This window comes from Protopterus annectens, chromosome 9.part0 (genome assembly GCF_019279795.1).
Source record: "Protopterus annectens isolate FY-2018-M chromosome 9.part0, PAN1.0, whole genome shotgun sequence".
Classification (NCBI taxonomy): Eukaryota; Metazoa; Chordata; order Ceratodontiformes; family Protopteridae; genus Protopterus; species Protopterus annectens.
This window is the reverse complement of record NC_056743.1, coordinates 1,526,026,660-1,526,042,379: the sequence shown is the minus strand read 5'-3', so window position 1 is coordinate 1,526,042,379 and position 15,720 is coordinate 1,526,026,660.

Here is a 15,720-nt window from a genome sequence, read left to right as displayed (position 1 = left end):
AATGGGTTGAATTCCAAAAGCTATTTGCAGACAGCATAGTATACAGAAGGAAGTCTTCAGCACACCAGCTGTGGACATGATTTCAGAAGACACACTGAGAGAAGTCCGAGTACTTAACTATGTAGGGTATGATAATTATGGATTCTATGCACACCTGTTGGATTTCAAAACACTTTGTGTGTGCCCAACACAACTTAAATGAGACAAACTGCAATACCACCTCTGTTTCAGAAATCCTCTATACATAGGGAATGTGGCAGGTGTGTCACAGACTGCTACCAGTCATATCCTATCAAAATTCCTGGCAGCAATGTTCAACAAAGTGAATGACTACATGCACTTTCCATCTACCCCCATGGAGCAGAGAACTGTAATGTACCAGTTTTATAACCTTGCAAACTTTCCATATGTACTTAGTGCAATAGATTGAACCTACATCCCTAACAAGACCTCAGTTCATCCAGTAGCAGACAGATACATTAACAAAAAGGGCCAGCATTCCCTGATCTGCCAGTTCATGTTTTCAGCAGATAGCAGCATAACAAGTATTATGGCAACACACCCTACAAGTGTCCATGATGCTACCACATGGAGGAAAAGTGGTCTGAGGGACACATTCCAGCAAGGTGAAATACCTGAGGGACTGCTACTGAGTAAGCACAAGAACACAGCTAGGATATAAGCTAAGGTCACTTCTCAACAATATCCATGCTAACAACATGTGTATTTACTCCCCACAACAGATGACTGTGGTTATCCATTTGAGTCATGACTAATGGCCCCATACAGAAAACCATCAAACCCTACAGAGAAGGCCTCTATTAGAGTGCATGCAACAACAAGAAATATCATTGAGTATATGTTCAGTTTACTGAAAGCTAGATACAGATGTCTGGACACATCCAGAAGTGCACTGCAATACACAACTGAGAAAGCAGCTCAGATGATAACTGTGTGTGCCGTACCACACAACATTCAAACAAGAGCATGTCAGTCTTCCAGCTGCAGGTCTGGGTGAGCTATCCCAAGAACTCAAGATATCTGAAGCTGATATCCCAGAGGTATCAGAGGAGGAGCAGGAGAATGTTGGATCAGAAGACACAGTTATAGGTGATGGAGGAAGTGACCTCAAGTGCAGGCCCAGGCAACATGGTGGAGTCCAACACACAACTTTGAATTATGACAAGTCATGGATACAGAAGTACACAGACTAAATACTGATGTTCAGGTGTTGCCCTACCACAGCAGCACAGATTGCATCTAATGGCAGTTACCCACTAGATGTACCCACTGAGCATCAGACATAACATAATCATATATGTCATATAACACAGGTCTGCTACACATTGATACAGCTTATGAACCTATTGTGGCAACATTCCTGGTCTGCCTGTTGTTGCACCTGCACAGGTTGTGCCCCCAGCAGACGTACCTGTAGTGTACAATGTTAGGGAACTATCAAAGCCATGACATGAGGTTGAGGCAATAACAGGTAATGATAACAGTAACACTGTATGGAGCCACTTACCTGCTATTTCCTGCTGTTGCGTAGAGTAGATGGACCCATGAACATTCATGCAGGCAGCATTAAACATGTTGCTTGCACTGTTCTGTCTGTACTGCAGTTGTATGGCTACATGTCATCCCACTCACATTGATCATCATCATCACCCTTTGTGGCTCTCTGTGCATGATTAATTTCTGATGCTGAATAACAAAAACAATAACACATGAATATGCAAGTTTCAGCAATATGGGATAGTTTATTCTACAGTCATCCATGTTGTGCAAAGTAACACACTCATATATGGCCTGGAACACCAGCTTCTATCTCACCCCTCAGGTATGTGGTGCTCTCCACTCACCACATGCAAGGATGCAAGAAATATTGTGATTTCATCAGGGGGTCAATGGTGGGCCATCACCAGCAGCATCCCTTGATCTCTTATACCATTTTAACCTGTTGACTGCATGGAAGATCATATCAGGGCAGCAATGGTGACAGGCCTCATGGGATCTATTGTGACCTCCCACTGCATTAATCATGTTGTTGAGGTTGACCCATACTTCATTCCTCCATACTCTATTCCCTGCCATCCAAGGAGTCTATCATAAACTTGTTCTCTTGTGGGGAGAAATTGTCACCCCAGGTCTGTTTGCCATCTGAAAGACCGTGGTATGCACATGTTGAGATTCATATGGAAGCCCAATTATGGAGATGATAATGTGGATAGCTTATGCTACAGTAAACACTATGCATTCCTGTGCAATGCAAATTTCTATGAAGTTCTTACTGTGACCTATAGTAATGTGACATATAAAAACCTACAACAATGCCTGATACATACCAATGGAGGTCTAAACAAAACACAAAACCATCATGCCACAGGAGCCACAGTCTGTGTGTACTTTGCATTAATATACTACACAAACATATGTGTACAACAGAAATGTGCAATAGCTCTAGCTGTAATGCAATTGCAGCCTAAACACACAAGCATTCAAAAACAATCTGTCATATGATGTTATATATAATGACCTCAGATCAACAAAATCATTACTGAGCAGTGAATGCCATCCACATCAGCCCGCAGTATCTGTAAATTATCAATTGAACAACTTACGGAAAGTGTTGGAAATGTTCAGGATTTGTAAGCAGGCCACAGATAGTACAGATCCTTTTTGCACTAACCCAGTAGTTCCAATACTTGTTTTAAGAATCATCAATGAGTAAAAATCCATAGTAGATAGTAATGTATGGATAATGCTGGAATTCATAGTTTTCCATACATACACCACAGAGTGTATGGTCACCTGAAAGAGATATATATGGATAATCTGTAAATCCATATTTATATACTGTTCACTTTTGCTTTGTATATCTGTCTGTACAGCTGTATATGGGAAATTACTGCATGTCCTTGATGCAGATGTTAACACCTGTATGCATACAAATAAATCACACAGCTCTATATTAAGTTAAAAACATTTTTCATCATGCACATTTTTTCCATAAATGCATAAATCTAGAGAGATACATTTGAGAATGAGTAATGTTAACACAGGTGTATAATGACCTATGATTCCCCAAAACTGAAATGCTAGCAGGTGCCAAATTACCTTAGCAGCTACCTATGACTCAGGTATAACTGAAAGTAAGAGCAACTAATTGCATACATCTTTTAAGTACCATTTGCACCATAAAAAAATCAATGAAGTAAATTAAAATTCCAGGTTTTGCAATCTCATTTGGACACATCTATGTAAGTTCTTGAAATTTGACACATTAACCAATAGCTTGGAGTAAAGAGAATGTGCTATATACAAGTACCAAATAGGTATCATTAAACAGTATATGTGTAGCATGTGCCCATTGTCTTCCAGGGACCTGATAACATGATATAAGCACCACTTTTAAATATTGATTTAGATACATTTACAGATCAGACCATGGCCACCTGCAAACTAAGTGGGACCTCAGGAAGCAATTTTCAGATTTGTGCATTATTCCATTGGACTATCAACATTATTGAAATGGCTACTTCCAAAAGGCTTCAAAATGTCCAGGTACCCAATTGGACCAAGGAGGAGGCTACCCAAATGCTGACCATCTACGCTGGCGTGGAGGATCACATGAGAGCCAGGCCATGGAACTTCGCAATGACATTTGGAACCGAATTGTGGAGGAGCAACGACAATGTATGGAGATCTATCAGACTGGAGTACAGTGGAGTGCCACTGCTATGATGATCTGCACTGGAGGGAGGCAGAGGAGTTTTGTTGGAGGGTCACCGAGGTACGTCGCCAGCCAATAGATACTTATAGTAAGTGTCATAATACTACTTATACCTATACATTCCTATGGAATTTAGATATATATAGCTGTAACACAAATATAACAGATATATGCCTTTTATAACCATTAAGTAGATATTCTGACAATTAGCTCATCTGGATAATTAATAAGATGTGGTAACTGTTCTCCATACAAGTGTATTTAATATTCTCCTGGATTTTACTTAATAATGTTAATAACATTGTAACATTGTAGGTGTGCATCTGTTTCCCAGCATATAATGACACAATTTCAAACATCCAAAATCGTCATGTATCACTGATGCCTATAGTGCCTAGGCAGCTGATGACTACACATTTTGTAGTTATCCATCATACTACGAAAGTATCACCTAGTCTGTCTCTATATATATGTCAATAGTAACACATAAATAACTTCTTTACGCCTGTTAATAAAATGAACATTCTTATTACAGTCCAACTGCCACCACATATCTTTTCATTTGTAATATGTGTTGATAGCTGTTACTTGCATATATTATGATGGCGAATAGCGGTTATGTGTCAGATGTGTCCATATTCATCCATTATCCACAAGAATATGGACACACACACACACACACACACACACACACACACACACACACACACACACACACACACACTTAAGAAGAAACATATGTTGGTTGATAGTGTGACCTGTAAAAAAACAGGCCAGCATTTATATCTGTTGTCATGCTGTGGGTTCAACTCCATGTTGGGAAAACATCCCATTAAGTTCTTATCTTTGTGTCTTTCACACATTGTCAAAAATTCTGCTCTACATACCCACTTATTGATAGTAATGATTGTTTTGCGCATGTTTATGAATAACTTGGTTATTTGCTAAATTTTTACAAATATACTTGTAATCCATAATGTATTGTGATTGGCACCTCTTTAAATACATGGTTATGCATAAAGCTTGGAACAGACTTTTATATTTCTGTCAAAATGTTTTGTGGAATATGTTATGATTTGCAAAAGTGCTATCAAGTATAATTTTGTCCTTCATTATTAAATTCACTTCAACAACTACCTCATCCTTATCTTTGGAGACAGACAGATGGTCAGACATACAGCTGAAATGCAGAACAGGGAGATACAGTAATGTATGCATTCGATTTGTGATGTACAGCATCTGGTATTTTTCCTGTTAACAGAAGCTATACGATACATGACACTGTCCCACTGCCTGAGGGATGAAGGTTTTCACTTGCTGTTACTGGTTATGACCACTGTGCTGACATGAATTCATTCTTGCAAATTATTTACCTAAATGTCCAGCACATTGTCCTTTTAGTAAATTCTAAGACATGATCCATATTAGTAGCCCATCCCTGCATATTAACAACCCCACGTCTTTTCACTGCATTCACAACACCCACTCTCATGCAAGTTGGATTAGCTAGACAGCTAGGTGTAATGGTTAGAGTGCAGATGTAGCTTAAAATTGCAGATTCAAATTTCAGATCCTCAACTCTTTTCAAAGATATAAAGTACTGTGGGTGTAGCATTGCAAAATGTGTATGGTGATTATCTGATGTTCTTCTACAAAACATTTTTAGAACCTGATCTGAGCAATGTATATCCCTGTTATTTGAAGACTACATAATTTATAGTTGCTCTTTTCTCTTTAAAGGTGACAAGGATAGGACCCATAATTGTGCCCTGTGCACTGAGTGGACGCACAGGTTGGAGGAGCAGTAAAAGGTGAGAAGTATGTTGCTTAAGTTGTCTGTTTTGTTAAATGAAATGTATCTGATACTTGTCACAGGCCCATATTTTTTTACATTAACATGTATACTGCTTATAAAACAGGAATAACTACCATGCATCAGTAAGTTAAGTACATGATACTGTGCTTGCAAGTCTGATTGAAATACAAATATGTTTAAATATCATTTAGCATCAAGCCAGAAGCCGTGATGGTGCAGCAGTAGCATTGTCGCCTCACGGCAAGAGGTTGTTCTCCCGTTCGATTCTCAGCTGGAGCGCCTTCTGTGTGGAGACTGCATGTCCTCCCCGCGTTCGAAAGACATGCATAAATGGGCGTGCCTTCGTTGAAGGTTGGACATTGAGCTGGCACCGTAAAAATCTACTGCCAATCATTAGAGGACCGTTGTTCTGCTGTGGCGACCCCTAACCGGGAAAAGCCAAAAGAAGAACATCATCATTTAGCATCAAGTCATGTTTTTGAAGGTAGTTTTTGAAACTTAGGCCACAACCTAAATGACAGGTATGTGCAACTGTCACACAGATTTTGAAGTGGATATTTCACATACAAGTCTATAGTGATTTGCCTTTTTTTGTAATGTAGATGGTGTACTTGTATATGTGGATCTGGTTCCTAGTGGCCGATCTGTTATGCATAGCTTGCTTTTTCACATACTGAATAGGTGTCTGCTGTGTCAGTATTCAGACTATCACTAGCAGACTTGTGGCATGCCCTTCATTTCAACATTGGTATTGTATCTGCCTACAACATCCTGGATAGTTTTGTTAAAATATACTTGTTTGTGGATATTTGTGCACATAAGCATGTATTTGCGCCATTTTATAATCAGCAAGCATCATCAGGATGTTTGCATTTTGCAGGGTAGTGAATGCTAATAAATGTAGGTAGTTAATACATACAGTTGTAGACAATACCATTTGTACAACAGTTACTAGATTCTCATGTGTCACAGGCTGTGACTGTGTTTATGACTGAACACTATTACTATTTGTTATTGTTGTATTCCTTATATTCATGTGGGGTCAGCCAGTGACCATGCTGCCTGGCTCAGCTGTTTTGTCATATGGCTTGCATATTTTCCACACTATTGTCATCTCACGTAGTCTTCATTTTAACAATGTTAATTGGTGGCTGTTTATATGACTCATTAAATCCACAGACTACAGTTTACATTCTGACAAAGACATACCTGCTCGAGGAACATATGCAAGGGAAAAAGAATGGCAATACTGATATCCTGTCAGACACCCAGCTGGACAGTATACTGAGGCAGATATCATTATTAAACAGTGCAGGTCCCAATACTAATGTTATATTATCATGTACAAGCTTGTCTTTTTTGAAATTACAGTTATGGGAATGTTGCATGAGGCAGTGTTAGCGCATGCTTTCATTCAAATGTCTGGATGTGCTACATGTGCTTGCTGTGCATATACTTGACATGCTTAATCCTGGCCAATAAACAACTGCTCAGGTCATGTTATGATATCCACTGGTAAGCTATGTTATGCATGCCACTGCATATACTTCATTAAGCTGCTCACATTGTGTGATGGATACAGTGCTCCTGACATTCTTTTATTGGACATGTCCTTAAGTATAGATGATATGACATAGGGACGATGTTGAGTGCATGAGGAATCATTCACTAGCAGCAAATCTGTTGATTATAATTGTGCTACTTGCTAATGTTTGTGCCATTTCATCTTGAACTGTGTTATAAATGAGACCTACATTGTATGCTGTTACACCTTCATTCTCATCTGCAGAACTCGCATGTGGATGGGAAGTTAATGAATGCACCTTTGATTGCAGATGTGCACATCAGATTCGGTTTAACATCAGCTATGATTTTCATCAGAATGTGTGGCCTGACAGACATTTGATTTTCATTGTTATTGAGTTCATTACTAACATACATAACATATGGTGGTACATTGGACTATAGTTGTAACATATTTTAATGTTTCATGAGGACTGTTTCCTGCCTCTTCATTGTGTCACATTGAGTATGTTATGCAGACAGATAGTATCAAGTAATATGTAATAGTATCAAGTATGCATATGTAATTTCTGTCCTTTGTTGTGATTCATCTTAACAAAGCATGGGACCTGTGGGTGACTGGTAATCAGAAGTAGATGATGAATGCATGCCAGGCCACTGCCAGAGTCCTCAGATGATGATGACCATGATGACGAGGAAAATGGACCTGCACATGTCATCATCCCTGTTGTACCTCGGAGGTGATAACACCAAGAACAACAGAGAGATGATTATCAGGAGCAGGAAGTGGTGACCAATGTATTTCAAACACAAATGAGGGACATGATTGGGATTTTGTTTTCAGGCTATGTGTGACTCATTCAGGGAAATAGCGCAAGAGATCATTCCCAGTGTTCATCCCCATCAGGGTGGACCCTCAAGTCCATAACTACTGTCCGTGTATTCCAATTGTGTAATGCTGCCACCATGCTGATTGCCATATAATTCACTGGACTGTACATGCACTTTTGTGCATGTATACCATACAGCTGCCATGTTTATGTTACATGTGAAAACATGCAATACAGATATCATCATGTGACATTTAATTACATTTCAACATGTGCATGATGCACACATTAACACATTACACTTTCCTTCCATATTCAGCTGTCCATGCACTGTGGCAATTAACATGCAGCTATTGCTGCAACAATTACCCTGTAAACATGTATTTTAGTGACAGAAGCTCATAGACAACACATTGTCCATAGTTCAGCAGTACCACAGTGGTATGGTTCAGATTTCTGTATTGCCATATTATGTATGTGCAACAGAAGGATATGCCATTACCCATGTGTTCTGGATGACAGTTATGCTGCCTCACTGGTAAGATGTCATGTTATGCGGCATGTGTTGGCCATGCTGATGCCATGTTGGGTCATATAACGGTATGTCATTCATATGGACAGTCCTCCTTTTCTGACTGCACATAACACACATTTAACATTCATTATACAACATGGAAATGCTAATTTATTCAGTAACACTACAGCATGGCATGTTTGTTACATTTCCACATCCATTTGTTATTCACGTAAGTTCACAACATTCAGCAGTAGTTGTGCACATTAACTGATGTATGTGCAAGTCTTTGCACATAGTCCAATCCATACTGAATACCATTGTACCTTTGACATGTAAGCATTCACTGACTTATTGTTGATGTGTTGTAATGATGGCTACAGGACTGTACTCTGCTCAGTAATGAGCAGGGTCTGTGACGTATAACTGCAGTTGTTAATTTCACACTGGCATGACTGTATATGTGTACATGATGGAAATTCTTAACTTGCTTACCTATGCCTGTGAATGTTACATGACTGCACACTGGAATAGGTATGATGATTTATACATGCCCATTTTTGTTGGCATCAGCACTTTAGATTGCCCATGTGACATACATTTGCCATTTGATTAAATGTGTTTTGGGTTGGCGTCAACAGCACCCAATGTGGTGTACACATGCATTTGCTAGGTGTAACCTTACCTTGTTGTCCTGCTTTATCATTGTCTTCCTTAAGGTGGGCCTAGGCTGTCCACTTCTCTTTCACCTTCGTAGTTATGTACTATATTTTGCAGATATGTTTGCTTTGTTGCAATTATTGTCCACTGTCATGTGTTACTTTGTTTACAAGGTCAACATGTGCCAAATGTATGGTCATTTTACAGATGCAGGACATATGCACACACATTGCTGGCTACTGCTTGCACTACACCCTTGTTCCCATAATACTTGTGTGTTAACCACTACACATTGTTGAAATCATGTGCATATGTTTTAGAGCTGTAGTGTTAGATTTGTGAACATATTCTTACATACTGTTGGTGTGTGTGTGTGTGTGTGTGTGTGTGTGTGTGTGTGTGTGTGTGTGTGTGTGTGTGTGTGTGTGTGTGTGTGTGTGTGTGTATATATATATATATATATATATATATATATATATATACATATATATGTATATACACATATATCTACACACATATATCTATATATCTATCTTCTTCTTCTTTCGGCTTTTCCCGGTTAGGGGTCGCCACAGCGGAACTCCGGTCTGCTAATGATTGGCAGTAGATTTTGTACGGGTGCCGAGGTGCCAGCTCGATGCCCAACCTTCAATGAAGGCACACCCATTCTATCTATGGTCTGCAAAGCTATGGAAAGGATCATCATGGACCTCATAAATAAAGATATTGGGGACCTACAGACACTGGATCCTACCCAGTTCGGCTATGTTAAGGGCAGATCCTGCCTCTTAAACCTGGTTGATTTCTTTGAAACAGTCACCAAGGCCATTGGCGAGGGGAAGGTGTTCCACACAGCCTACCTGGACCTCGCAAAAGCCTTCGATACAATACCCCACTTGGGCATTATAGATAAACTCACCAGCTTAAATATAAACCCCTATGTCATTAGATGGGTTGCAAACTGGCTCAAGGACAGAACCCACATGGTTAGAATTGCTGGAGCCATGTCAGACTCCAAACCAGTTACAAGTGGCGTCCCAAAAGGCTCAGTCCTGGGACCTCTCTTGTTCGGTATATATTTCTCGGAGGTACAGGCCAACACGGAAGGACTGTGGCTGACCAAGTTCGCAGATGACTGCAAACTGGGCGTCATAATCGACTCTCCAGCCGACACAAGCATCCTCCAAAAGGGCCTCATAGAAACAGACAACTGGTGCCAGAGCCATGGCCTCAAGCTAAACACCAAAAAGGGTATAGTCATCCCCTTTGGCAAAAACAAAGTGCCCACAAATTACCACATAGGTGGTAATCCATTAAGTACAGAAGAAGTAATTAGGGACCTGGGGACCTAAGTTGATAGCAATCTCTCATTTGACAACCATGTGGCCAAAGTGGTTAGAAAAACATTTTATATAGCCCACCTAATCATGAACGGATTCACATCTAGATCAGGGGAGGTCATTGTGCCTCTTTACTCATCCCTCATCAGGCCCATAATTGAGTACAATGCCCCTTTTGGGATGTACCTTACCAGACACCTGCATCAACTGGAAAGACCCCAAAAGTACCTCACCAAGAGGATCAAAGGGCTCAAACAAATGCCATATGCTGCCCGGTTAAAGAAACTCAAGCTCTACTCAGTGGCATATCACCTGCTCAGAGGTGATCTGTGCCTGACGTATAAAGCCATGTCCAACCCGGAATTAATGGACATGCTGCACCTCAGAAAATCCAAATCCCATCGAGCTATGCGCTCGAGAGACTTGAACCTCAGCACTGAAATAAATAGGACATGCTGGAGGGACAGGTTCATAACCCAGAGGCTCCCTTCACTCTGGAATAAAATCCCAGTCCAGGTTAGGCAGAGTCCCTCATTGACTCTCTTCAAGACGAATCTTGATGAGTGGATGGGAGATCGTAGGTTTACCCTGGGTATCACTTCTGTGTCACTGTTAGACAGAGGCAGAGTATACTAACCTCGAAAAAGGGCATAACAAAATTAATTTAAAATGGGTGGCGAAAGCCAAAACACACTCTGGCTAGGATTATAAATGCCCTAGGGCAGATGGCCTAGTATGAACCTATGAACCTATATATACATACATACATATATACATATATATATATATATATATATATATATATATATATATATATATATATATATATCTAAGAAATAGTAATAGGAAACCTTCCACTAAAGTGCTGCATAGTAGGAACAGTCCAATAAGTGTAAAAATTAACACCGCCACCACTGCCAGGGTAATACAGATAAAGTGTATATAAGAACCACCTTCAGGATCAAATACCCATAAAAACCACTTTAATAGGATAAGCGCTTTCAGATCTCCAGACCCTTCATCAGATTCATTCACACAAAAAAACTTTTTAAAACAATTTAAATAGTAAAATCAGACTAATTAGCATGCTGCTCAAGGGCAACACCTTTTTACATCATCAAATCATCATACCAATCAGAAATGCCTTCTTAGCCTTCTTCCTTTCAATGCAGGTTTCACTGGAAAATAGATATTTAAATCCGGGGGCTTATAGGCTTGTAGCCTCCCAATCCATGCTATTTCTGCTTTCTGTATAACATTATCAATGTCTCCTCCTTTTTTATTTATTCCAATATTCTGTATAACCCTAAAATAAAAGCTATGCCTCTTATTGTCTTTAATATGCCTATAAAGGGGATTCTTTACATTCTGTAGTCTGATGTCACTAACATGCTTGGAAACTCTTTCCTTTAGTTGCCTTGTAGTCTTACCCACACAGAAAGAGTTACAGCAATCACATATAGCCAACAGTGAATATACAGTCTACTTGGCTACATGTCATTCCTGTAACTCTTTCTATGTGGGTAAGACCACAAAGCAACTAAAGGAAAGAGTTTCCAAGAGTGTTAGTGACATCACACTACAGGATGTAAAAAATCCCCTTTATAGGCATATTAAAGACAATACGAGGCATAGCTTTTATTTTAGGGTTATACAGAATATTGGAATAAATAAAAAAGGAGAAGACATTGCTAATGTTATACAGAAAGCAGAAATGGCATGGATTGGCAGGCTACAAGACTACAAGCCCCTGGATTTAAAAACCTAGTTTTCCAGTGAAACCTGCATTGAAAGGAAGAAGGCGTTTCTGATTGGTATGATGATTTGATGATGTAAAAAGGTGTTGCCCTTGAGCAGCATGCTAATTGGTCTGATTTTACTATTTAAATTGTTTTAAAAAGTTTTTTTGTGTGAATGGATCTGATGAAGGGTCTGGAGATCTGAAAGTGCTTATCCTATTAAAGTGTTTTCTATGTGTATTTGATCTTGAAGGTGGTTCTTGTATACACTTTATCTGTGGTACTCTGGCTGTGGTGGCTGTGTTGATTTTTATACACACACACACACACACACACACACACACACACACACACACACACACACACACACACACACACACACACACACACACACACACATTTTGACATTGCTTTCATATCCATTCCATTCAGGTCACTGACAGTCATACATATACACCTACACCTCTGTGTTGCCTTTGACATGACATTTCATTACACATTTGTTTGGGTTGTGTACACCTAATTGTGTATGTAGCATCCAGTTTGCTGCTTTCCTGCAGCACTTTTGTTTGGCACTGTGCTTGGTTATTTGCCAATCACATGCATGGTCAGAGGTTCTGTTCTGTCCCCTGCTGGAATTTTCTAGCATTCCCAGATCTACATTTGCTCATTTGTGATGTTGATTGGGTTACACTTGTACTCCTGACAGACTACTTGGATATGTGTTTATGTGTCCAATGTGTACTGTGATGCTTATTTATTACCCTATAACACACATCCAGCATTGATCATGCACATCCAGATATGACTGCCACATAATTTTCAACATGTCATAATGTGATAGTGCATAGGTAAACATGTTTTTTTCAGCATTTCACCATGTCTGGTATTCATCCCCACTCTGCTCGACAACTTTCCATTGCCTGTATTGTGCATTGTACTGTCTGTGTGGCTTACCAAGCCTTACTGTGTTTTTCCAACCTCTGTTTGTCATGTGTTGTGATACTTGTCCTATGAGTATACTTGCTGTGATGGCCTTCTCCTCCTCTTACCTTTATCTTTCTTTCGACTTTTAAAAAAGTAAAAAAAAAATGCCCATGCTCCTCTGACTTTCCATTAGATTTTCCTATTCCAATTGTCCCTCTTCTTCACACATAACTCATGTCTGCTTTTCTAGCTCAGAATTTCCATGGGTGTATGCATTATCTGTATTCTCCACACATATCCCTCACCCATTGTTAGCTAATGTTGGCTGTGGCAATGTAGCTGTGATTATCTTTTGCCTTTATTAATGTTTTTATTAGAAAATGTATGGATTCCATTGGAATCTGTAAGTGATCGCTAGTACATTTTAATAATACTGGACTTATGGTGACATTCCATAGTTGTTTGTAAGCTTGCTGGAGAGAATCTGTTACAGATATGTATTTATGACTTTCAGGCTGCTTAGATTGTGAGATTCTTCCTGTAACTTTGTTAATGTATATTAGGCTTTGACAGTGACTGTTCATTGCTTACGAATAACCAGTTAATGATATACAATGTGCCATTACAACTGAGATACTCCTTTGTGTGCGGAGATATTTGGAGTTCACTGTGGCATATTTACATATTACATTATCTGCAACTTTTCTGCTGATATCAGCATAATGTGCCAGATTCTGTGAACTTTACAGAATCTGGTCGAATAACTACTTCAGATCATGCACCAATAATAACTAAAATAAAAATGCATGGTAATGAAGTAAAAATGTGACACTGGTGCTTCCCCACCTACCTCTTAAAAAGAGAAGAACTTATGGAATGTGTAGTGGAAATTGTTTGGGAGTTATTAGGGAAGACAGAAAGTACTTCAGACGTTAAAGCTAATTAGTGCAATAAAATGAATGAGGAGTTACAAAATAGGATATACATTAAAAAAGAAACATGGTTAATAAGTAACAATTATTTAGAGGAGTTGACAAAAGTTAAAGTATGGCAGAATAAGGGGAATCTCACAGAACAAGAATAGCCATAACTGCAGAGTGCTAAAGAGAAAATAAGGGAGTACCTGGATAATATGCATGAATTGAGAAAGATTGCTGTTAAACAAATGATTTTTGATAATAACTCCAGAGCACAAAAACTTTTAACACAATGACTTTGGCAACAGAAAGTAGAAAGGGTTGTTGCCAAAGTTAGGGAGCCTATAACAAGAAAAATAATCAGAGATCTTGTAGAGGTATTGGAGATAATGTGGAAAATTTATGAAAATTTGTATAAAGCAGAGAAATGTGTAAAGCAAGAAAAAACACAAATAGAAATATCTACGGATTACTTAAATATGCCAGGGTTAGAGGCAGATCAGGCTCAACAATTAACGGTTAAGATAGGAGGAGATGAGATAAAGATGGAGATGTATAACCAATCTTCTGGAAAGTCTCCAGAAATAGATAGTCCTGTGGGAGTTTGGAAGGTAGGAGGGAAGAAAGTGATATAGATATGGAAAGTTTTGCTTAACACTGTTTTAAAAAGACGGGAACCACCAACATCCTGGAAAAAAACCTGTGGTGGTTGTAATACCTAAAGATGGTTAAAACCCATCAGATTCAGCTTCATATAAGACCATTTCAATTTTAAACCATGACTATAAAATGTTTATGTCTATAATGGCTAAAAGAATGGTAAAGGTGTTGCCAAAACCAATAAATATGGATCAATGTGGTTTTGTGGAAGGGAGGCAAACATTTGACAAAATTAATCGAATAATGATGTTCCAAAGAGAATCAGAATGTAAGAAAATACTGCTGTTGTTGGTGGGTCTTGATAAAGAGAAAGCATTCAACCATGTAATCTGGGATTTTTTGAGTAGGGCAATGGAAGCATTTGTAATCTCTGCCATAATAAAATTACTTAGGAGGATATATGAGGGATTGGAAGCATAAATCAAAGTAGGAAGGTTCCTTTCTGTTAAGTTTTGCCTGAACCGAGGAACCAGGCAAGAGTGTCCTCTTTCTCCTTTGTTATTTGCATTATATTTAGAGCCATTGGGTTAGAAAATAAGGGACTCAGAAATTTAAGGATATAATTGGTATGGTAATCAAGAAATGGTTGCTTTATTTGCAAACAATATTAGTTTGTACCTGACAAATCCAGAAAAGAACATCTCAGTGTTGTGGAACATTCTAAGACAGTTTCAAGTTTTTGGAGGATATAAAATTAATGACGATAAAACAAGGGCTATAGCTGTAAACTATGTACACACATGACTTTGTTTAGCAATACCCATATTTATGGGGACATGATAAAATGAAATATTTAGGAGTATGGGTTAAAAAGGATTCCGTTATGACAGCTAAAGATATGTGGGAAGAGACTAAACAAAAAAAAATGTAGAAAAACTGAGAAACCAGAAGTTCTTGTTTATGGATAGCAAGATACAAGCAGTAAAAATCTTTTAGTTCCTTTAGTTTTATACACAGGTCAGGCTTATTTTATCAACCAGAGGAGATGTTGTGGATAGTAATTAACAAAGAGCTGAAATATATTACCTGGAAGGGACATAAGGCAAGAACCAAGTGG